This window comes from Cyrtonyx montezumae, unplaced genomic scaffold (assembly GCF_038088225.1).
Source record: "Cyrtonyx montezumae isolate F1298 unplaced genomic scaffold, pur_monq_1.0 scaffold_2, whole genome shotgun sequence".
In the NCBI taxonomy this organism is placed as follows: domain Eukaryota; kingdom Metazoa; phylum Chordata; class Aves; order Galliformes; family Odontophoridae; genus Cyrtonyx; species Cyrtonyx montezumae.
In genome coordinates, this window is record NW_027071936.1 from 42,633,476 (window position 1) to 42,660,075 (window position 26,600).

Here is a 26,600-nt window from a genome sequence, read left to right on the forward strand (position 1 = left end):
TTTATTTTCTTTGTGTGTGCACACACATTTACAATTCTTCTGTAAAGCATAATGCAATTTTCAGTCTTTTTGTCAAAGTGTTACCATATAGAAAATATTTGATTCCGCGTCACTGAATATATATAAGTGTACTTATTCCCTGTGTCTGCATTTTCAGCAGCAGTGTTCTTTGAACAGGAAGATTCCCTGGTGAATTCATTATTAGACAGAAGTCCCACCCCTATGAAACTGCTGTAGACACATAACAGGATTACTGCTCAAGAGTTTACAGGCATGCAAATAAAATTGCTCCAGTCAGAAGCAGGCATCTTTTACTGAGGTAAGAGAATGATCTTTTATACACCTTTTAACAAATCAAGAAAATATTTCTAATAAATCTTTCTGTAAATAAAATTACTTCAGATATTACAGTATCACTTCAGCTTCTATGAAAAAGTGTTTTAAAAGCTCTGTAACTACCTTCATTTTTAAAAAATAAATCTTGTTAGAATTACTGTACTTTGAATTAAAGCAACTAATAGATATGAAGGTTGTTCTGCTGTTGGAAAAAATATGGTTCAAAAACCATGTAAAAATTCTGGAGATGGCTTTTGTACTTCATATGTTGTTTTTTTTTATTTTGAGAGGATACTTAAGATTTTCTTGTTTAGTATTGCTTCCTCAGTATCTATTTCTATCTTATAGTTTCATAGTTAACAGAAAGAAAATGACAATTTTAAGTCCTTTCTCATATTTACCTTGAAGAAATACGTATAATATGAAAGTTAGTGTTTTGAGAATAATAATTTGTTATACATGTAAAAAGGGCTTGATACAAATTTTCTAGTTTTTTTTAATTAGCTAATGTAGGATATATTTATGTAAATCTAAGAAAATAAATTAGCTAGATCTAATAACCTAATGGTAAGCAGTCCTCAAAATGTAGAGCAGCCAGATCAATGTGATGACAAATGAAATGATCTGTGGCCTTCAAGGTTGAGAGCTAATTGAATGATTGTACAGCATCTTTTTTAAACAGCTGCTCATATAATCCTAATGGAGATCTTGATTTTATTCTTTCTTAAAGTAATTGCACATTCATCCTTAATTGAAATCCCCTGGTTTTATTCAGCACATTGCTTTTAGACAGGGCAAGGGTCTTTGACATTTATACTCTGGAGGTTTGCTTAGTCAATATGATGTATAGAGCACCTACTTGTAACTGTAAGTGAATAAATAATCATTTTGAATTGCACTTAAAATGTTCCCCTACTCAAAAATTCTAAAAGCTGAGTTAGAGAGTGCTCGGAAATATCTCAGTTTATGAATGTATTTCATGTTTTTAGGAGCTACTTGCTGCATAAGGAAATAAAACAATTTAATTTTGTCAGTTTGGTTTCTTTATGTACATAATCAGCTATGGCATAAATTACTTCACTGACAGAAACATAGGGGAGACTATGTAATGAAATCTAGATATGTATATGTCAGTTTCATTATTAGAATTTTATTTATTTTCATTATTAGGACTATTATTAGACTTGCAAATAGTCATAGCAATTATTAATGTTCATGGGATCCATGTCTCCAGAAAGTTTGGAAGGACAGCCTTTCCTGTACTTCTCCAGCTGCTCTGTTTCTGAGGACCGTGATTAGAAGCACCTTCATTTTCAGCTGCTAACCCTGCTCACTCACTAATTAGTGGGAGCCCATATCTGTCACACAGTTTTGGTCTGCATCCTGTTTCTTCATTGGTCCTCCAGCAGCAATTCTAAGTATAAATTTAACCTTTTCTTGGAGTGGAGAAAGGAGGGAAACAAATATTCAGGAAAGACTGCTCTATAGATGGAGTCACTAACTCCTGTTCAAATGATGATACAACCAGTGTCCAGCAAAACTCAAAATTATAAAAATGAGAAATAGCAAGAAACTGCATGTGGCCAGTGGCCCAGCCCCATTTGTTATGAAAAGCTGAACAGGCATTTGGCAGGTGTTTGATAGTGAAGATGCCATGAATAGCAACATATGTGAATGCCTGCCAAAAACAGATACAATTTTAATATAGAGGTTTCTTAATCAGACTAAGAAATAGATTTGAACCACCTAGAATGAAGCTGTGACTTGCATCAGAAAGCAATAAAGCTCAAGAATTGCACAGAGCTTATGTTAAATTTGGAAGCATATGCATGAGGTAAAAGTTGGTGGTACTTACTGCTGTGATACAATGAGTTCTTTCCTGAAGACACAGTCTCGGGTGCAAGTTAATTACTCTGCTTTCAGCATTCTTCCTCAGTCACACTTGAAAGCTTGGTGGGGATTGTCTTCATGCCAACGACACTTTGCTAAGTCAGTGCAACCTTGATAGCCTTAGCTTCATCCGTGAACTTCCACATCTCTTCATCAACCTGAATGTGTTGTGGATTGGAGTGTGTAGTGGAGTAAAGCATGTACCAGACAGACTGATGGGCAGATCGACTCCTCTGCTTGTGGTTTTTTAGGATTCACTTATGCTAACAGAAAGCAACAGTTCATCCATGTCACTGTACCTACTAAAAGCATGGTATGCTCTAGCTCTTTGATAAAACGAACTGTTTGCTTTATCAATGTAAACATTCAATAGGAAACAAAATGTTGCTAAGGACTTAGTAACTGTTTCTCTTGCAACACCCAGTAACCAAGTTCAGTTCAGAACACGGCTACTGGCACAGGAATATTGACTGTGTTTTGGGGGTGTGTGAATTTATAGTTTAAAAAATAATAATAAAAAAAAATACAACTCAGTGTTACAATTGCCAGATCTGGCTTTGATCTCATGTGCTCATGATCAGTACCCTATTGCATTTGAGCTACTTAGTTGCAGAGAGGTACTGAATCACACAGTAATATGACTGGTATTTGACAGTAACTGGGCTATCTCTTAGTATATGAAGCGAGTAGTTCATCTGATTTCTCACTTACGTGATTTTGGACACTGTTATGGCTGACTGATAGCTTTAGTAGACTTTATCTATATATATTTTGAGATTTCTAGTTTGTTTTCACAATGTAAATATTAGAATAGCAAAGTATGAAGCTATGAACTTCTGATACCTCCCTGGAATTGAGGTTGGATGGGACCCTGGGCAGCCTGATCTAGTGGGTAACAACTCTGCCCATGACAGGAGGGTAGGAACTTGATGGTCTTTCTTAAGTCTTTTTGAACTCTAGACATTCTATGATTCAGATATAAATACATACTTCAGTGGAAAATTGATTAATTACTACAAGTACATGCCTCCTATTTTATTATATTAGCACCTACTGTCAGAGATGAGTGTTGATGATATGAGAGTAGCACCTTCTGACAGTATTCCTTTGCTTTTTGTTGCCACGTGACAGATGGCAGCAGAGGGGCAATCTGACAAAATGGCATCTGACATGGATGTGCAGATGAAGAAAAGGCGTGGAATTGAAAAATGTCACCTATTGTCATTCATCAATGCTTCCTGAATGGTTATGGAGACCAGCCAGTGGTGTCAGCACAGTGAGGCAGTGGTGTGTTTCAGCAGTGGTGACAGCAACAATGCATCACCTTTGCTGGTGCAGATTTGTACATTTTGTACATGAGAATTTGCTCTGTCAAATAATGTTGAGCTTTTTGCGTCTGTTATAGTTTTTATGGAATAAAATAGGAGACAATACTTTCAGAGCTACATACATGTATAATAATTTTGGCATATATGTTTCATAAGGTAGAATTTATTCCATAGTCTCTTGAAATGTGAAGATATCTTTGAAATTCCACTCTACTTAAGTGCCACTTTAGTAAAATGTGCTTTCAAAAGGCTAGTTAAATAACGTATCACTCTGTACTGATGCACAGGAGCATTAAGCTAGCTATTTATTATGTATCTAATAATGTATTTTATGTACTTGCTGTGTTTCGCTTTCTTTTTTCTTTTTTTTTTTTTTTAACTGAAGGCTTCCTTCTGGAAAAGTCTTCTAATCTTAACTGTAAGCTTTACAGAATCACTCTGGATAGTATTTCTAGACTGTTCATTCTATTTAGACTTCCCTAATGCACCTCAGATATCCCTGTATTATAACTGATATGCAGTGCTACTACAATACTACAGCTTTATCTGATCTTACATTATTTCAACTGAGAGCTATACTGAAATCAGCAGAAGTCACACAGGTATAGTTATATGTATATCTCAGCAAGTTCTCTGATACTGTGGGTGTCATACCAGTGAAAGAGCTTGATCTCAGATGGACACTCAGAGGTTCCAAGGATGCCCTGCCTGCTTAGAAAGACTACTGCTCCAGAAGGAGCACATATCTCCTAGAGAGGATCAGATTCCTTTTGTCACTAAGAAGAGCAGTAGATACCTATATGTAAGCAAATAAATCTTGAGAAGTTTTCAGTAAATGAATACATCTACCAGCTTTGTTCACAAAATTAGTCAAAGTTGGCTCTATGCCTCAACCTCAATTTCCTATTTTATTTTGGACTTTTAAAAGAAAAGCCTCCAAAAGTATCGAAGTAAACATAACTACATTTTCCACTCTCTCTGTAGTAATTTTTGATTGTAAAACAACAATCTTGTCTTCTATAGAGATTGTAGTTATATATAAGATTAGGAGTTTGTCGTTTGAAAATATTGTTATAATTTACATAGAATTTATGTATTTTGCATTTGCCAGTCATGCTATTTGAGTTTTATCCAACACAGTTACTGGATTTTAGTTTGAGAGAGCTCTAGAACATTATAGGATTACGGCTGGCACTTTCTGACATTGACATTTTAGTACTCAGGTCTTCCTTCAAAGTTTTTCTGCTGCCTAAGTTTGGTTCTATACATTGATCTGGCTGAGAGGCCAATACTTTGGGCAGGTAGCTGAATTTCCAATGCTGCAAAAGTGTTTCTGACCATTGTTTAAGAAATAATTTTGGTAAACTGTCTGTTCTTGCTACTTTTATTTTCCTTCTCTCTACTAAGCATGAACTTCAAGTGCTATGCCCCTTTAGGATTCATAGGTGAGACAGTCAGATTTTGATCTGTGGAGTAGGCTAGTAGCTTCTATAGTACCTCTGGCTGAAAAACATATGGTTATCAATATCATTAAGAAAATATTCATATATTAATAATAAAATTCCACAAGTCAAAAGCAGATTTCAGCCTTTGGGTTTGGAATTCCTCTTGATGTCTAAATTGTTCTAAGTCTAGAACAGTTTGCATTTGCAGCCACTGAAAAAGTGCTGGGAGAAACTTCTGTAGTTATTTTTTTGTATGCTGGAATAAGAAAATAACATTTACCCATATATTTCAAGAGTAGGAAAAGGACTTTGAAATGAGTAATAAAAGTAGTAAGAATGATTTTGATTCTTGAAATAAATAAAGAAGGAAAATAATATGCCATTAATGTACGTGGTAGATTTTTGTCTATTCCCCTAGATGTCAAGACACAGGTCTCACACAAAAGAGAAGAATTTTTTTCTTTCTCATGCCAAGAGTCATCAAGTAAATCTCTGTCAGGTAAATCTCGAGTTTGCAGAAAAGCAACTCCTGTAAAAAGCATCCAATTAGCCTACTTATGTCACTTAGTACTCTGTGCTTAATGTTCTTTGACTATAGATTAGTTTCTGTACTCTAATCCCTGCCATTAATATTCACTCACCATAAGCTTGCTTTGCTATGTATTATTTATCAAGTTTAGAAAGTGTTATAACAAATTCTAACTAGGCAACAGATAAAAATAATGTCCAAAAGAGCTTTTAACCTAAACAACCCACACACTGCAGAAGAAACATGAAAAATACTATGAAATATGAGGCAACTGGGTATATAGATACTGATGTCATGCTGCTTGCACTTGTGAAAACACAAGGAAACAAGTACAGGACTTCACCCCTATATAATTCATGTAACTTCTGTGTCAGCCACCTCCTGAAAATGGGTAGAAGATCAGGCACAAAGTGAAAGCTTACAAGAAAAAAAAGTGCTTCCTGTGTGAGTGTGATTTAAAAGTGAAATATTTGATTATTCAGACAAATGTGTCTAATCTAACTAAATGGATTACCAGTGGGTTTGTTGTATCAAGTATCTATTTTATGTCAAGTTAAGAGCAAGCTAGATGCATGAATTTGGGAAGGCAGTTTAGAATAACTTGATTGATTTTTTGTTCATATCACATGGAGTCATATGGCTATGCATATTCATATATATGTATTCACATGTCATGACTTGCCCAGTATGTACAAACTTGGTGGCCTTTTATGATGAAGTTACAGTGTCAGTAGTTAAAGGAAGAGCAACTGATGTCATCTACCTGGACTTGTGCAAAATGTTTGATACTGTCATGCATGACATCCTGGTCACCAAATTAGAGAAAAATGGGTTTGATGGATGGACCACACTCTGGATAAGGAATTGGCTGGATGCTCACACTCAGAAAGCTGCAGTCAGCAGCTCAATACCCAAGTGGAGACCAGTGATAAGTGGCATTCCTCCAGGACTGGTGTTGGGACCAGTGTTATTTAACATCTTTGTAGCTGACATGGACAGTGGGATTGAGTGCATCCTCAGCTACTTTGCAGATGACACCAAGATGAGTGGTGCAGTCATCACACTAACAGGAAGGGATGCTATCCAGAGGGACTTGGACAGGCTTGAAAGGGAGACCCGTGCCTACCTCATGAAGTTCAATAGGGCCAAATGCAAAGTCCTGCACCTGTGTCAGGACAATCCCAAGCACAGACACAGGTTGAATGGAGAATGGCTTGAGAGCAGCCCTGAGGAAAAGGATTTGTTAGTTGATGAAAGTCTCAGTGTGAGCCAGCAATGTGAGCTTGCTGCCCAGAAGGCCAACTGTATCCTGGGCTGCATCAGGTGTGACCAGCATGTCAAAGGAGGTGATTCTGTCCTTCTACTCTGCTCTTGTGAGACCTCATCTGGAGTACTACATCCAGTTCTGGAGCCCTCAACATAAGAAGGACATGGAGTTGTCGGAGCAGGTCCAAAAGAGGGCCATGAAAATGATCAGAGACCTAAAGCACCTATTCTACAAGGGCAGGCTTTGAGAGCTGGGGGGTTTCAGCCTCAAGAAGAGAAGGCTCTAAAGAGACCTTACAGCAGCCATTCAGTACCTGAAGGGGTCCTACAGGAAAGCTGGGGAGGACTTCTAAGAGCATGTAGCAACAGGATAAGGGGAAATTATTTTAAACTGGAAGAGAGTAGATTTAGACTAGATATTACAAAGAACTTATTTACTGTGAAGGTGGTGAGATACTGGAACAGCTTGCCTAGAAAGATTGTGAATGCTTCCTCCATGGAAGCATTCAAGGCCTGGCTGGATGGGGCTTTGAGCAACCTGGTCTGGAGGGAGGTGTCCCTGACTATAGCAGTGAGGTTGGAATTAAATGATCTTAAGGCTCTCTTTCAACCAAAACTATTCTATTCTATGATATAAGCAGAGACAAAAAGATGTAACTTTGCAGGCATGTGTGTAGAACTCAGGATGTTACATTAAACACCTCAAAAAAAAAAGATACGTAAACATTTGAGAAATTTGTTCAGGAGGAGCTATCACAGTTGGGTTTAAGGTATAACTGGTAAAGGCATCTTATCATTATTCTTATCTTATCTTAATCTTATCATTCCTAGGAAACAGCCTAAAAATTAGGAGGATAAACTAAAATGTTGCATATTTGTGTTCTCATATATTTGCTTTGACTTAAAAATATTTTTGCCATTCAGAATATCTGGCATTTGGGATTTGAGTAAAAATACATGATTTGGTGAAAGTGAATAACTCTATCTGGTCATTAGTTAAGTTTTAACCTCCTATAGGAATATCTTAGAGCTGATGTAATGCATGAGTTGAGGGAAATTATAAATTGCTGGAGGATATTGTCATAGACTTATCCACAGTTGTGGTTTAAGAATATATCTAATGTTGACTTTAAAAAGCTGGTTGGTTTCTGTGAGTCATTTTTAGGGCACTTCATGTTTGTATGAAAGTGACTGTAAATTTTACTGTCTGATTTCTGTGTAAAGAACAATTTGCTTTCTTTAGCAAAACTTATTTACTATTTTATTGATTGATAAAGCAATATATAGTCCTGAAACATCCAGTTTTGAAATTATAAAATTAGGTTGGATTTTTTGTACCTACTGGTCAAATAGATTAACAAAGAAACTAAAGCATTATGATAATATACTGTCAGAGCCTTAAACTAAGCAAGAAATTAAAAGGTTTGTGTTAACAAAGATTGTACGTTCTGTGCAGAAACTCACCTTATTATACTTCTACAGTAAAACATCTGCTTTAGGTGTGTGAAACTTCTTTAAATGCAGTGTTTTGTGCTTCAGCTATTCAAAATATGAAGTTTTAAAAGATTTAGATATAACATCACAGAGCACAAATGAAAACAAACTGGTGATGCCTGTAAATGAAAGACCTCATGCTTCCTCTGTACCTTGCAGTACATGCAGTGAATCAGTCATTATTTCCAAGCATTAAACTCCAGATGTTCTGTAAAATATCCTCTTAGTATGTTCTTTTTATTTGTTATAAAGAGTAACAGCATGCTTTATTTTTTCTCTGTGACACTGCCGTTCTTAACAACAATGCTAGAATTAAAATAGGAAGAGAGATACTGTGCCTGGATTGTAATCAGCCTCTGTAGTTATAAGCCCTACTTGCTGAACATTTTTTTTATATTTCCATGGTATTTCTACAATTTTCTCAGCATCCACATCTGTCATAAGGGTAAATATGATGCTCTGGTATGAGAGACCAAATTCTGTTCTTTCTGTTCTTTCTCTTCTTATCTCTGCAAGGTCTCACATGAGAGCATTTTCTGTCTCTTCATAGGTGGCAGCCTGGAAAATTTGAAATTCTAAATTTATTTTCTTTATGTTCTTCATGGTATACTTAAAAATAACTGTAGTCTCAATGATGAGGAAGTATTTGGCTCATCATTTGAAGGGACAATCCTTTGGACCATTCTACACAGTGTTCAGCATTGTTCTGGATGCAGAAGAGTTAAGCACCGTGCCTGGGAAGATGATGAGTATCGGTTTCAATGCTGTTTCCAATTAGGTTTGATAAAGAATTGAATACTAGAAAAACAGTCAAGGGCAATGGGGAACTGCTTTAGAAGAAAGAACAGATGGAGAAGATGACAGATTTATGCTCCAGGTGATTGGTATAATAGCCTAGAGGAAATAACGTAGGAGAAAGCAAAGCACTTTAAACAATATTTTGCATGTATTTTTGCTGTGCTTTCTATGTATGGACAGCATCATTCTATGATTCTGACATGCTGCAGTTCTGACTGTACCCGCACACATTCTGGGTGAGGAGATGTGGTTGATTGAAGTCACTTCAGCATTAGCGTTTGTTTAACAACAAAATAAAGAAGGCTTTCCTTGCTTCATTAGCACTTAATTTGTATGGCCAAGCTATGAATTCATCAAAACCTTTCTTAAAATAAATAGATGTATCTTCTAACCCTAAGCATGGGGTAGAAAAACATGGAAGTAGTTTCAGCTGTCTACCTCTGCTCTGCCAAAAGCTATTCAATAGAGTTTAGCTGGATAGATAAAAGGGTAAATTGGGATGATTGAATTAGCGGCATGTTAAAGGATGTGGACCATAGGATTATAGGAGTGGCTATTCTGCTCCCCAGTGGTATGGGGAGAGAACTGGAAAGACGAAAGTGAGAAAACTTGTGAGTTAAAACAATAAACTAGGCTGGGTGCCCAAGCAAAGCAAAATAAGGAATTCATTTATTAATTCCCATCAGTAGGCAGATGTTCAGCCACTTCCTAGAAATGGAGCCTCAGCAATCATACAGGTTACTTGGGAAGAGAAACACCATAACCACAAAATTCCACCCTTCCTTCTCTTTTCCTTAAGTCCTTATTCCTGAGCACATTATATAGCACGGACTATCCCTTTGGCCTGGTCAGGTGTACCAGCTGTATCCCCTCTCAGATGTTTGCCCACCTTCATCTTCCTCAGTATCAAGAGAGGACCTCAGTGCTGTGCAAGCACTGCTTAGCAACAGGCAAAACACTTGTGAGTTGTTAACTCACTTTTAGTCACTAAACCAAAATACACCAATAGAAAGGCTGCTATGAATAAAAGCAACTCAGCCAGACTCAGAGCATGAATTTTTTGGGGTTTATTCTTTCTTTTCCTTTTTTTTTTTTTTCTGTAAGTTTCACTTGAAAAATATAAGCAGTTGGTATGTTGGGGGGTAACATTTCTGAGCAAGAGTGACAGAAGCTACAGAGTTTCCTCAAGTGAAATGAACAGGGACTTCTATACTGCTTTATATGTGAGAGGTATTAGAAGGTATGATGGATAGCTATTCCTTGATAAAGTAATTCTCTAATATCTGCTCTATGTAAAGATGCTCTACATTGCCAAATAAAGATGAAAGGTATGGCAGAGAGAGGTACTTTGGTGCAGATCTTGTGTAAGGTGATAAAATAATGACTGTGAATTGTTCTCGGTTTAACAGTTTCTCCTCTGCCTGAAGATGTCATACAGAATTTCCTACCAGTGAGAGAGACTATAAGCAATATATTGCTTTCCATATGCTTTCAATCTCTGATGCGGTAAATTCTGTGCATAGTCTGACCATCTTTGTCAGCTACTGATACAGTACCAGTCAGTTTGCCAGCACTGCCTAACAGTTTATCAGCAAGAATTTTCTTCTGGGAAAAGAGAATAGGGAATTAATTTTGCACTCTTACGGGCAAACTCATGGTTAAAAGAAACAGAACTGTTTCAATAAGTAGTTCAACAGAAGTCTTCAAGAGTTTTGAAGTAGACAATGGGTTCTACTAAGGGTTATTTTATGTTTAGGACAGAATCACAGTCTATTTTTGAAGCAATTAAAAAAAAATACATATGCTCTTTATATTTTTTATGTTTACATGCATCGTGACAACCACGAAGTTACATTGGTGAAATCTGAGAGCAACATGTGACATGTGTATTTCTGACATTTGGTGTTTAGTGGAATCTGATCTGTTGTAAGTTGTTTTTTTAAGTAGAGTTTTATTAGAAGTATAATGTGATGCAAATGCTACACTCAGTGGAGAGAATATTATCTTGCAGCTGAAATGCTGAAATTATAATACCTAGAGAAAATATGGTTTGAATATATTCTGTTATGCTTTTAGTATATTGTCAAATATTAGTCTTCAAATCTACTTCATAAAATTGGTTTGTGCTCTGAACAAAGTAAATTTTTTGTTCCTCAGTCTGAGTAGATGCAACTAAGACATTGAAAAACCTATGTGCTTGATCGTAAGGAGAAAATGATGGGTAGGATATGAAATGCAGTAAAAAATTATTACTATGAAATTGGTTGGTTTGGGAAAGTGGGAGAGAAGTAGTGAGTTGCTGAAGATGCAACAAGATTAGAGAGCTTTATAAAGCTAACTGTTTTGTTTCAGGAGGAGAATTTGGTATGCACAGGAAAAGCCCATTTATATATAAAACCTAAAATATGTGACTATTTTTACCTTGTGGAATCTGATGTGGTAGTTTCCAAAGTATAAACTGGAAAAGTAAATAAGAGGCATTCCCTTAGCAGAGGCTACCACCTACTTAAAATGCAATTTATTAAATCAAAAGATAAATAGCTACCTGCTGACACATCCAGGAAACTGAGTAGTCGTGTCCACTTTGGGCATGGTATGGTACAACTTCTTGCACAGAAAAGAACTATTGGCACATAGTCAATTTTTCTTCTTCAGAGTCAGCAGAAGTTGTCTTCATCTTTTCCTTCCTTTGCCTAAGTTGGTAATATCTGCTCAAATCTCAACCTGCAGTGTGTCTTGTAGCAAAATCTTAATGTGAGTGGATTGTGTGAACATTTTTAAGGCTAGAATCTCATCCTTCTTCAAATCATTGCTTTTGATTTGACAATAAAATTATAACCTAGTTGTGACCCCATCCTTTTCACAGTTCTCTCAATCTATTCTGGTTGTTCTGTTTCATTTCAGGAGCTTACTGAATCTGACTGCTCTTAGACTGTGTGGAAATTTATCTGCAGTTAAATGTACAAAGTGCAGTTGCAGAGTAATCTGAAGCATAATACTCACTTTTGGAGGTACCCTTATTGTCTTTTTGTCTTGACTGTAGACAAACAAAAAAAATGTGACTTCCGAATAGATATTAAAACTGTGTGATATCATGAGTATAACCTGTGTGGCACAAAGCTATTTAAAACTTCTTGTTAATTTAAAATATTAGAATGCTTTTCGTGACTGATTTCATGTTCTAGTGGTGGGATGTAGATGCAGAACAGATAAAATGTTGTACAGTACAAGTAGAGAATCAATTAGAGCTTTCTGCTGATCTAAAATTAACTCACCTTCAGATGCAAATTGCTTCATTATGGTGGTGATAACTATGACATGTCATGATGGACTACCTATGTTCAGGATGCAGCTTTGATTTTTTTGTTTTATCTATTTATGATAGGTGTCTGCCTTTCTACTCTTGGCTTTCATATTTTTTTAGTTTCTCTTCCTTAATAATAAATTGATTATCAATAACTAAATCACTGTGGAATAGTCCTTTAAACATGCTTTCTTAGCTTTTTGTAGCCAGTGTTTAATAGATATTTATGTTGTCGATACAATTGTCATGTAGCAAAGAAACATGTTTAACTCTTATTTTCTCTTTATATGTCCAGTTCCCTTTTTTCTCTGGATTCCCTTCAACTCATTAACAATTTTTAGACAGCATGCTAAAATATGTAGGTTGCTCTGAAATTAATGCCTCATATTTATTTACACAGAAAATACAACAGATACAGTAGAAAAATGCTATTTGCTTAAAGCAAATTATCAACTGCAAAAAACTTGTCCTCAACAAGGTCACCACCATTATGTATGTATATTTACCAGTGATGAACAAGAGCCTGCTTGCCATGCTCATAAAAATCTGCAACAGTGGAGGTTACCCTCTGTTTCACAGTTGTTATGAATTCATCAGAAAATATTGTCTGTGCAATTAATCTTTCATCAGCTCAAGCAGATGGAAGACAGAAGGTGCCAAATCTGGAGTATACCATGGGTGTGATAGGACAGTCCAGCCAAGACTGACAATGTGCTATGCACTCTTCAAACTGGTATTGGGCCTGGTGTTACTGTGTTGCAACTGAAAGGTTGTCTCTGCTGGCCTGACTCTGGAAGTTGAACCTTCAGCCTAGTCCTGACACATTTGCATACAGTGCTCTTTCTCTTCATGTGTGAGAGTTTGTGGGACCTACCTGGAGCAAAGTTTGCTATATTCGAACACTGCTACCATTCTTTGTATTGCACTGAAGCTTATATTCAGCTTCATACACAGTTCCTTGGTTTTAATCCAATGATTTTTGAAGTTCTTTACAGAGAGAATGGTGAGGTGCTGGAACAGGTTGCCCAGAGATACTGTGGATGTTCTGTCCCTGGAACTATTCAAGACCAGGTTGGATGGGGCCCTGGGTAACCTGATCTAGTGCTGGATATGGAGGTTGGTGGCCCTATCTGTGACAGGGGGGGTTGGAAATTGATGACTTCCAACCCAAGCCATTTTAAGGTTCTGCGATTTGCATGGGTGAAGTTGATCGAGATGTCCTTCATTTCATGGTGTGAGAGCTATTCATGGCCATCTAGAACATGGCTTGTCTCTAACATCACTGTGGCCATTGCTGAAATGCATCACACAGTGTCCCCCTGTGCTGACATCCTCTGTGTGGTCTCTATAAACCTTCAGAAAGCATCAATGAATGTCAGTAGGAGCCATTTTTTCTACATGAAGGAATTCAGTGACACAGCTTTGCTTCATACACATTTTCATGTCAGATGCCATTCTGCCACACTGCCCCTCTGCTTCTGTCTGTCGCATAGCAACAGAGTATTGGCAGGAAGGTTCAGCCTCCATTGCTATACCACTAACATACTCCTCTGACATTGTGGATCAAAAGACATAATAAAATAGGAAGCATTACTTTCAGAGCAGCCCTCGTAATTCTATTCTCCATTGCTTTGGCTGTAGGACTTTTTAGAAGGGTTATCAAAAGTAACCTATACAGGAACATGCTCAAAATATTTTTTTTTCCCACTTCTTCTGTGCTGATTACTTGCAACTCTGACCAGGTAGAGACTCTCTGAATGAACTAGGAACCATCTGTGTCTTAATCATACTGACTGGCCACCCACAAGTCCTCAACAAACTTCTTTAAACTTCACCTACCAATTTTATTGTCTTGGGTCCAACAGAGTAGCAACCTGAATGTTACTCAGAGATCTATGAGCTGCATCATGGTGACTATGCCTGCATTTTGCTTGTACAAGAGCTTTTTGTATTTCTGTAGTCCAAATTTTTTTAGTGGAGGGAGAGGAATGTATATAAAGTTAATTTGTGAGTGAGTTCATCATCTAGTATTTATCAGTAATGGGCTTTGGAAAAGTTTACTGAAGCAGTTTTATTTGCGTATGTTTAACTTTCTGAGCATACAGGCAAATATTTGCCATAGCTCTATTTTACCTTTTACATACTATATGATATTAAAGCATAAAACCACACTGGCACAGATAAAGGCTGAATATTTAATATTAATCTCTTCTTGGAATTAATATGCTAGTGGAGGTGGGGAGTGGATTTTTGTGTGTATTGTTGTACATGTTGGGTTGTTTTTGTTTTTTTTCTTGTCAGCTGTGTGTGCCTGATAGAAGCTACTTTTCATCAAAATGTTAAAATCTCATTGCCAGCCATGCACCACAACTCAGATATTCAATTAGAATGGACAAAATTCCTTAATGGCTTATTAATCCTTTCATAGTCATTCCAATGATTTGTGGCAATACATCAAAAATCTCTTACACAATGCTAGTTTAGTGCAAGCAATGTAATATACATAATTCCAGGGTTATTTACATTTGTATTGGATGTGAACATTATTCATGATGAATTCCTATGAACAACCTGAAAAACGTAGCAGGGTTCAATATGAATAACCTATATCGCTAGCATTCTCTGTTATTACTAGTTGCTGCAGATGTTAATAATACGTATTTGAAGTTGACAGAGAGAATTTGATAGTTAATGAATATATAACCAAGCATTTATTATATTGCTATTTCTTTGCAACCTGTGTCTTTGATTCCTGATTCTTCAGTCAAGTGTCTTTTATAGATATGGGAATCTGAGAGAGAAGACAACCTTCAGTCTAGTAGGAGAGACTTCAAATCAGCCAGTGATCTTTCCTGAAAAACTCCTTCTTTTCTTGCAGTACCAAGCATTCCTAGAATGTTTGCTCAGTTTTGCTTTTTTCTTTCTTGTGACTGCCTGTACTGTTTCTGTTGCTTTTTTCAGGCACTCCTGTAAATCATTTTTTCATCAAATTCTCATGCCTCCTTAATGTGCAGAAATATCAATTGACACTATTTGAGTTTCATTTACGATAAGAGACACTGAATCCTATTGTCACAGGTCTCAGTCAGCAAATCTTCCTGTCCTTTCCAAGAAACTCACCAAATACTTAACTCATGAGGCAGACATACAAAACCTTATTCCACACATTTGTTATTTGTACTGTTTTTGTGTAATAAAAAGCACAGGTCATGGAGATCATTTTATCAGATATAAATTTTTTAGTTAATTTCACTATAAATGTCCTTTTGCTTCCACTGATACCTTATCTTCCAAAGTGACACAGGAACATACCTTTTCTCCAGAAAATTTTGGTTGAGTATGAAAAATGCATGAAACTTCTGCTGTGTATCTTCAGCACAGTTAAACTTTATGGTAGGAAAACGTTTCCATTGAAATTACCTTTTAAGGCCTGAATCATTGCTAATAGCATCAGAACCTACGTAGTTATTGCTCTTACTTATCTAAAGGTTCCAGCAATAGAAGAGACTATGAAGCTGGACAAGACACTGAAGATTGTGCAGTCACTGAGCACTGTAGATTATGTATCATTTTGAAAATGATGATAATATCTTACTCTGTAATCTATGTTCATAACTGAAGGCTTTGTAAAAATATTGTGAAAATTTATTTTGATGTGACACAAGTGCAAACTATGCTGTGATGAGTTAAAGTGTATAATATAATATTATTATATTATTGCACCTTATTATTTTCTGTAGTTTCATTCATATTGTATGTTACATCACCACATCTGCTGCTGCATGCATACACCAATTGGGCAAATGGTTTCCATAACAATTCATAAACCTCGCTGACAATGTTTGATTGATGTCACTCAAATAGTTTAAAACATCCTTTGCTAGATACTGGAGACCCTGCAAGAATACTTGCAAATTAAGAGTATAATGGATTTCTTTTGCCATTGATAAACAAGGTAGGCAGTAGATGTTATGTAATTCTGTTAGTCTGGTGGTCATGCCCTTGATAAGAAACCTGCTTGTCAAACAAGGCAGTTATCGGGCAACAATGGGGAAGTGTTGATCTCTGCTTATTTAACAAATTGATTGTGTTCCTGTAGGGTTTTATCCATTTTCAAGTCAGTATTTTTCTTCTTCAGTCCTCAAGCTGCTGAATAGCATAACAGTTATGCTTCTCAGTTTATATTTTTCTTATCTTGCATGTCTCCAAGTTATGCACTTTCTCATACAGCTACTAGTACTTTCACAGCAATTTCAACAGTAAAACTGAGCCAGCATTACAACTGTACTGCACCGAACTAGGCCCTGAGTCACAGCTGAAAGCCTAGGCTCAGGTTTTTATCTAATTTAAAAAATGCCACTGCATTTATTATTGGGTGTAATCCACTGTAGCTCTGCATAACTTATGAATTATCTGTGAGGTCTGCTAGGAAATTACAGCGCCCAAGCTTTAGTGTAGGGGTAGGCAGCATATTATACCAATATGCAGTTTGAATCTTGGAATAAATCAGTGATTTCAAAACATGATTGTGTTAGATGGATAAAACGTCATAGTGAGGCCTGGTATATGTTGCTGATAATTATGGTCTCCTCTCCTCCATCGATATTTGCTGTATGAAATGGTATAATTGACTACAGGAAATTATAATCTGCAGGATGCTCTGATAGATGATTTACCTGATGCCCTATCCTCTACAGTGTTTCATTAATCCTTGGATTGTCTGTAAAGAGCAAAGCTTCTACCTCTGCTAATTCATTGCTAATTAACTCTGAGGATTTGAAGAGCTTCTTTACTGTTCCCTTGTTCTGCTTAACCATTATGCTGACCCAGCGTCTTGCTTTGTCAGGCAAAGTTAGAATGGAACTTTTTTTTCTGTTTGTTCTCCAGTAGGAACACTGTTTTGGTAGGCAGAGAGCTCTATATCAGACTTGGCTATGACTGCTTGCACATCTTCCCTTCAGTCCTTCAGAATTATAATTTTCTTCCTTTGTTCCTTAAAGTCCAGTAGGGAAGCATGGGAATATAAAAAGGATGTTCAAGACAGCTTAGAGTTGACTGAAGTGAACAGTTCATTACGATTATGCTTTTATGTTGATAAAATTTTTATGTCATTTGCAAGACTTAAATTACCTTATCAATCACATCAAGATTTATATTAGTTGTATACAAACTTATCTACACTACAGAGTGCTTTACTTTTATTTTCAGATGTATTTTAGCTAATTTTTCATTTCAGTAAGGAGCTAGGCTGTCAGATTTCAGCAAATTTTAATATTCAGTACAATGTGAAGGGTGTGAAAGTAGAGTTCATATCAAACTGATGAGCTTGCATTATTCTTTAACAACTTAGTTGACAAAACTTGTTATCTAAAATTCTACTTTTGGGTTACCTCTTGGGAAGGTGTATTACGTTGCTACTGTTTCTTTAAATCCCAAGTTTGCTATGGGAGGCAGAATAAAAGCATTTTCTTTCCTTTACCTTGAATAGGTCATCAGTTAAAAATCTTCAGGTTGAGTTCAGACCAATTTTAGGTGGGTATAGCTCCTGCTGAAAACCTCAGATCTTAGTACAGAATACACTTTTTTCCCCTTAATTTCCATTTTAACAATGTCTCACTTCTTTTTAAAGACATGTAATGTGTATCTTTTTGACAGCATGTTGCTAGTCTTTGATTTTCCTTCAAATTATTTGCAGTTCTTAATCATTTCTTAGGTATCTTCTCCAAATCCACAGGATACAATATTCTTTTGCTATCATTTACCCACTTTCACTGCAAGATAATTTTCCTTTTTTAAAGTTGCCTTGCTCCTTTGTCCATTAGAGAAATCTAATTACCATAGTTACTAATGGTAGGCTATATAATAGGATTTTACAAGCAATGCTGAGTTGCGTTCCATGGCAATGTCATTTTGTTCTGAATCTGCAGCTTAACCAGCATAAACTGCTGTCTGAAAGACCATATTCTACAATTTCCTAATTAGTTCAAGTGGGAGGTTTCTTGCAAGTTAAACATTCATGTTTATATAGAAAAAAAATTGGAGTTGCTCTTATAAATGATGAAATACAAATAAAACAGTTTTTGTTCCTATTTGTCTGGTTTCTATTGCTTTCAGAATAAGAAAATGGGGAGGGGAGGCAGGAAAACCAGCATGGCAAGGACCTGCTGGCCAGAAGGAGGGAAGAGATTGTACCAGCTGTGGAAACAAGAGCATGTCACCTGGGGAGAGAGGGAGGGAGTGGATTAGAAAAGCCAAGGCACAGATAGAACTGAAGTTGGTGAGGGATGTTAAAAGCAGCAAGAAGGGATTCTATAGGTACATTGGCCAGAAGAGGCAGGCCAAAGAGGGTGTACCTCCTTTGGTACATGAGAAAGGAGAAATGTCTGTGACAGATATGGAGAAGGCTGAGGTACTAAATGAGTTTTTTGCCTTGATCTTTACTGGCATCCCTGGGCCTCTAGGTGGGAGTAAATCCCGCCCTTCTGTAAGGGCAGAGCGAGTTTGAGGCTGACTTATGAGAATGAATGTATACAAGTGTATGAGGCCGGATGGCACACATCTCAGAGTCCTAAAGGAGCTGGCTGATGTGATTGCTGAGCTGCTCTATTTGAAAAACCATGGCCATTAGGCAAAGTCCCCAGAGACTGGAAAAAAGGAAATGTCACTCCCATTTACAAGAAAGGGAGAAAGGAGGAGGAAGGGAAATCCAGGCCAGCGAACCTCACCTCTGTGCCTGGGAAGATCATGGAACAGATCCTTCTGGAGGACATGTTAAGGCACATGAGGGATGAGCAGGTGATCTTAGAGACAGCCAGAATGGCTTTACCAAGGGAAGGACATGCCTGACAAATCTGGTGGCCTTTTATCATCATAATAAGTGATGTGATGGCATTGGTGGACAAAAGTGTTCTAGATCAGGTTGTATGGGCTCTGGGCAACCTGATCTAGTACAGATCTGGAGGTTGGTGGCCCTGCCTGTGGCAGGGAGGCTGAAAGTTGATGATCCTTTGGGTCCCTTCCAATCCAAGTCACTCTTATGATTATCATAATGAGAAACAAATTGGAGATAATGCTATTATTTACAGTCCTGTCTGAGGAACAATCATTTTTTCTCAGATACTACTGAAATTCAAAGCCTGCTATTGTGCTTATCCTTGTTTATCTTGAGCTAAATATACGATCTTAAAAATAAAACCTGTCAATACAGTCTTTATCATTGACAGTTTTGCCATTTCAAGGACTAGCAGCTGGGAAGCTCTGAACAATCGTAGTCAGAGTAAGAAAAGTATGAAATCTGAGAGAGAGGAAATAAATGTCTTACTAAACTAAATCTGGAGAAATGTACTCTATTTTAAAATGCCATGCGAGAATAAAATATTGCCAACGAAAATATCAAGAATGGAAAGAGAAAGAAGGCATCAGAAGAGGATGAATAGAATACTTATTCTGCAAAAAGAGAAACGGAAACCCTTCAAGAGGAAAGCAGTATGTGATCTCATTTTCTACACAAAACCATCAATGCACTTTTAGGGGAATAACTGTCATAGTGTAATTATAATGGATTCAGTAAATTGCATCTTGAAAGTCAGATCAGCAAATCACTGTAATGCCTAATCAAGGTCAACAGCAGCTAATCTATTCACCAGTGACCAAAAAAACTTCAGCTGAGACTGTTTCAGAAATTCCCTTAATGAAGTTCATGATCTTTCTTCCCAGGCCTTTAATGCCCATAGAGCATCTACATTAGCAAGTAAGTACAAACCAGGAATGTATTCTAATTCAAATCTTCCATTAATCCCTATTTACTAAATTTGTGGGTTGCATTACAGAGCAGCTTCAAGGAGCATCCCTGTCTTGGGGGGTGACGCTAAAGGCATTGCATGGATACTAGTACATTCAGTCTAGGGCAACTGAACACCATTAGTTCCAAGAAGCAAACCTCTGAAATGCATATAATGTAAACCCCACTTCCTCAGCTATTTTTTTTCACAGGTTTACTTTTATTGGTCTGCACTACTTACCAGTGTAGACATAAGAACTGCAGTCTAAGATCAAACTAAATAGACCACAAGATCAAGTAAGTGCTTTACATGCAAGTGCTTCATGTAAAGCTCTGTAAATAGTTCATGACTTTAGATCAGTGGCAGGATGTATTTTCTTAAAAAAAAAAAAGGTTGAAGACTTGTCTGCACATAACACTTTGTAGTTAAGAAATAAGAAAACAAAGTTAAGTAATAAGGAACAATGCTTTAAAAATAATGCCATTTGGAGTAAAGGAACTTAAAACAGTCACTTTTGCCTTATTAAGGTATTATTTACATATTATTTTCATTATGAGTTCTAGGGGCAGGTTAATGTGGAAAACACCAGTTCCTCCAATTTAAATTTGAATTTTTTGTTTGTTTTTAAAATGCTTTTCTAAGAAATACATAGCTCAGCGTATGATGACATGCATCCAATGTGGTTGCTCTGGTATGCAATGTATGGCTGTAATCTCCCAACTCACTTAGCATTCATGTTTCTGATATGTCTTTGTTCATATTTATAATAGTGAGCATATGCTTCAACCCTCTAACAAAGTCTTCTTTAAGTGATTGCACTGTCCCCATAGACTCCTGTCCAATTCCTGGATGGAAGACACATCTGAAAAAAGAAAAACAAACAAACAAACACACAAAAAACGTGCTGCAGCTATTGATGGCCTTGCATTCATCACAACCTGGTGTTTCGTTTTCTGGTATATGAGCCAGAATAAGGGTGGTCCTATGTGGAGTCAGGAGTTGGACTCAAAGCTCCTTGTAAGGCACTTCCAACTCAGGATATTCTGTGATCTGTGATCCTTCAAATTACAGTCTGGGCAACTTTATGGCAACTGCTGTGTCACAACCTGAACCTCTGATTAAGCACATGGAGAAAAGCCTCGGTCAGTCCTGGGAGCACAGGTAAGGGAAACTCCCCTGTGTGACTGGAAGGCGTGGAGCCTGGCTCCACCCCTCTTAGACCTCATTTAAGGGCTGACTGCCATCAAGAAAGGTTCTCTTGTTGGAGATCCTTCCTCTGTGGGGTTTTTCCTCTTAACATAGATCATTGGAGCTGGGTGAGCATTCAGTTTCCTTCTTTCTTTGTAACACCTTCTCATTGCATTGATCCTGTTGTCATTACAGCAACTAGCAGGATTATAATGAAAATATTTTCACATTTGAGTCATTGAATTCTGTACTTGTGGTTTAATATGTGCAAACTTGGATTCTGAAATTGCTCTTAGCTGTCTTTATGACAACATATCTCACACAGTGCTGTAGCTAGATGGTGAGGTATTTAAGGCAGATAGGTTTGGATGCTTATCAATCTGAAGTTTCAGTATTAACATTAAGTTGCCATGAATGTGAGATGTTTCTTTAGTTAGTTGCTGTTTAATGCCTGCTGGAGTTAGGAGAAGAAGAAGGAAAAAAGCCAGATATTTTTCTTTCAGTATTATCCAGCTGATCCCCAGGGTCTGTTGAACAGGTCAGATACACCATGCAAAGGAAAGGACTAGGGGAATCCTTCCCCAGATAGTGTCATGAATCCCTTGAAGGTAAAAAATAATCTTTAATTCCCATACTGAATGAGTCAGGAGGAGTTACCTTCCCTGCATATGTGATGCTCAAGCACATTCCTACTCCCAAAACATTTTCCACAGCTCATAGCAGTGTGTGCTTTTGCCTGTAAATCAATTCTTCGAGTTCCTGTACCCATGTTTTCAGAAAGATCACTAAATAGTGTTAATAAATGGATGCTCAACTGAAATAATAATTAAAATTGCTTTTATCCTTTCTCTCCAGTAGGTACAAAAAAAATAATCAAGCCTTCCCCCCACCCCTTCCCCCTGGAAAAAAAAACAAACCATAAATAAAACAAAACAAAAACCAACAACAAAAACCCACTGTGGAAAATGCAGTCAAAATGTTGATTTTTTTTCCTTGAACTGTGCATATATTCATTTTATATACACATTTCATATATATATTTTTTATATACATATTCTATATAGAAAAGTGTTTGTCATAAGAAAAAATGATTTAAGAATGATTTTAATATATAGTAAAACAAGGCCAAATGATCAAGCATATCAGTGTCAATGCCCTCTCTTGGTGGCCAAGAGCAGTAAGTGGCAAGTCAGAAAAGAACATGAGAACAGGACCATTTGTCAGGAACGATTCCTCTGGTAGTTCATTCTAGCTTTCCAGTTTCCCTCACTATCTTCACTACAGCTAGGAAACTCAAGCCATAGTTTGTATATTCATGTTTTATAGCCTCTGATATATCTGATTAGTATATATCTTTAGTATGCTACTTTAGATACAGTATATATTATACGTATCTTAATATACATTAAGTAAGAGCAACATGCAATTTTACATTATACTTTTGTATGGACATTTATATTATACTTCAATATCTACCTTTGCTTACATCCTGGAATACATATATATATTTGTCTTTAATAACCATGCTGTGTTATATTAAAGTGATTCTGTCAAAAAAATATATCTTTACAGCTACTATTTCCTATGTGGATTTTTTTTGTTTGTTTTGTTTTCTTCTGTTTTTCTTTTTGTATTTTGTATTTGTATCTGTACCTATGGAATTCCAAATAGAAGTAAAAAGCTTGCACCTACATGATGCTTATTTTTTTCAGTAATTTTCTGAATACACTAGATCCTATTTCCTATATGAAATCTATCTCATGTCTTGTAGAATGTCAGTCTTTCTCTATGTTTTGTAATCTGTATGATCTCAATCCTAAGTTTGGTGCTGAGAGCAATTTTATATGCAGCTGGGAAACTCCAATCTATAAATAATAGCATCTTTTGGAAACAAACCTGTGGTAATTTATATGGTTGTTGATTTGGATTTTCCTTCGTGGAAAACATAACTAGTAGGTTTTAGAATACTGTAAAAAATATTCATAAAACAAATAATAAGATTGTCAATAGGGAATTAAATAGCATTTCTGAGACTATTGTACATGTCATCTGGAATTTCTGTATTTGTATGCTTACCAAAGTTTCACGTTAAAGCAAGTTCCTATTCTGCATCTTTTGTATGAGTAAAAAAACCCACATTAAAAAAATGTCAAAAATCAGTGTTACCAAAGTAGTGACTGTTCCTCATCAGAGTCATGACTGAGCATAACTTAAAGATTGAAAAGCACACATTATGGAGTCTAAAATGCTATCCAAACTGGTGTCTAAAATTCCTGAGTTGCTTTTGTTTTCTGAGCTCACTGGCTAATCTCTTTTATAACTAGACCAAATTTTCCAAAATAAAATCAAGTCTCTGAAGGATGGAAAGCTGTTTTCTCTGAGCTCTCTGGGGAGATTTAGGCTGAGGGGACAAGGACAGGGCAAGACAGAATCAGTCTGGATGATCAAATTATTATTTATTCTTATTCTACTTTCTAAAATCATCAAGGAAATTAATAGCAGTTAAAATGATTTAAAGAGTTTGTCAAATATAAGAGTGGCTCACTTATGTATAACTCAAAAGATCATCAGCATGTGTGAACCCTCCCAGAAATATTCTGTATCTCAGCTCTAAGCTAGTTTAAAACTCAGCAGAAAATTTCTGTGACTCTTTCCAGTCTATAATGTTTGTACTATGTGAATGTACTCTATGCATTCAAATTTATCTAAATTTCTATTAACATCCAAATTTATTTTGGGTGCTAATGTCTTTGCAGATCTGTCTTCTGATACCTTGAGAGCTACTTTTTGTTACTCAGAAATCTGAAGGTCTTTTGAATACTAATTTATCCAGTGATAGTGTCTTAAATTTAGATTAAAATAGAAATCATATTCACATTAAGAAAACTACCTTTTGAAGTGTGCTCAGCTCTGTAAAGTAAGCCAAAATTTATCTCAAATCTTAACTGAATACCAGATTAAGAATCTCACATTCTTGGTGTTTTCACAAAAAACAGAAATTTTCATTGTTGAAGCAGTAACTCTGAAACTTGATTCTGTAAGGATAGCTTTAAAAGCTATAAAAATACTATAGCTATAAATGTAATTGGCCTGAATTGAATGCATTTCTGGAATGTAAGTTTATCTAGTACTTTGTCTCTTGCTGAATGTACTTGTAAGATTCTTGCTGTACTCAATTTTGAGCTGAATGAATGGTATGTATTGAATCAATGGTATGTTTAGTATAGATTGATTGTTATATCATCATATATTATGATATAAGTTGTCATTCAAATGACCACTTATCAAATACTGTACTTTTTACAATGATTGCGCAAACTGCTTTAAGTCAGTACTGCACAGCTAAGGCTAATGACATCAAATAAAATAACACCAGGAAGGAATCTATCTGAGATAATCCAATAATTCCCTATTTTGAAAGTCTGCATTTATTTTGAGTAATCATTGGCTTCTACAAGAAAACAGCGATAATTGTATTTATGTCTCCCAAGTATTTTCTCAGGAAACAGACAAACAGCCTTGCTCAGTTTGTTTTAAGAACAAACACTGTACCACTATAAGTATTTTCTTGTTTATTCTCTAGAAGAAATGGATTAGTAATGGTATGAAATGTGATACTAAAGAGTAAATTTTTAGGGTATCTTTTAAAGAAAAAATAGAGTTTGCACAGACTTTTACAGTTTCTGCAGGAATGTTGAACACTGTACATAACCAAATGCAAAACAAACAGGTCCTTGTCACTTTATGCTATATAGCGTGTGTCCAGCCTGCAGACCATGTGAACAGTTATTAATGTGGCCCCACATCATCATAAAATTTCAACATGTTAATTTGATTTATAGTGGTATTTTTCATGATTTGATTGTGTATAGCTCAAACATGGACTCAGGCAACTCAGCAGAAAGATATGGAGGAGAGGGTACAGAGCATTGCACACTCTATATATCTTGCCCACCACACACACACTTAGTCACAGCTAAACTTGCGTGTATTGTGCACTGCATTATAGTTTTAGGATATACACAGATGGGCATGCAGTAACTGAATAATCTAGAAATTACAATTATGACCTAATTTCTTGATGTTTTTTATTCCATTAAGCTGTTTGTTACACTGGCAACAGCTAAAAGAGTGTGCTGTGTTTTTAGTATAAGAGTCAGTTTAAGGGCTACAGTCATGTATAAAACTGTTGGTCCTTGCTTTTCTGTTTCTGAAAATAGTTGCATTTCTGCCTGACTTAGAAATTTCTTTGCAAAGCATCTATGACTTGGTGAATAGTTTAGTTCTCTTATATGTACACTTTAGAGGCAGCAGTGGTAATGGTTTTTCAAATTTAGATATCTGTCTCCTGGCATCAACTAGCATTTCTGAAATACAGCTGTCTGAACTGGATTTAACATAGTAGTTCATAAAGTTTTCTACTGAACATGCACTGTACTTTTTGTACTGCAAATCACTCCAGTGATTTTTTTCTTCTACATGAATTCTTAGGAAGAAGTCCTCTGATAAGTTTCTCAATACAAGGAGAAGTCTAGGGTGGTTTCTCCATCTATCCAATGCAAAGTTTAATGTTACTACACTAAGAAAGGAAGACAAGCTGCCTGGCTGTTACTGAATGCCCTTGTGGATCCAGCCTCAGACAGAGGGTTTAGAAAGTGTATTAACAGCTTTTTATGTTCTTAGATACCATTTTCAATAAGTGACTAACACCACCAACAACAATTAAATATAAAAATGCAGACAAAACAACAAAGGGAAACTCGTTTTAAAAAGTTCTTGCATAGGATGTGCTTAACAGATACAGCCATTAAGAACCTGCATCATTCCACAGGTCTGAAAACAATTAGGAAGGATGAATACAATAACTTGCAAAAGTCTGGAGCAAAAAATGGACCACATCCTCATCTGTTGTAAATCAAAGTATCTCCCTCAGTTTATTGCACCATTTATATCATATCACAAGATCACTGACAGCAGCAAAATGTGACTTTTCAAGTAAATGTACTTCAATGACCTTTCAAGAGCATTAATTTAATAAATGAAATTTGAAGAATTCTCTTCACCCACCGTTGAAGAATGTTAGAGAACCTGACTGTATATATCTACTCATACCCAATTTTTAATGGTTTTACCCTTAACATCTATCATAAGTAAGCTTGTACCTTGTCATATCAGTGCCTTATCATTGCAGAAATAGAATATGACACCCACATCCATGCAATCATTTTAATTTGCTTTGCA

At 36.3% G+C, this 26,600-nt stretch overlaps 1 protein-coding gene across 1 annotated transcript in view; it reads left to right on the forward strand.

Annotated features, from left to right (window-relative positions):
• Nucleotides 1-266: 266 nt before the first annotated feature.
• The window catches only part of DLC1 (DLC1 Rho GTPase activating protein), a 239,190-nt gene continuing 212,856 nt past the window's right edge, over nucleotides 267-26,600 (forward strand). Inside the window, exon 1 of the mRNA XM_065737003.1 lies at nucleotides 267-319. The gene's annotated coding sequence lies outside the window, so the exon portion shown is untranslated. The remainder of the gene's footprint in view (nucleotides 320-26,600) is intronic.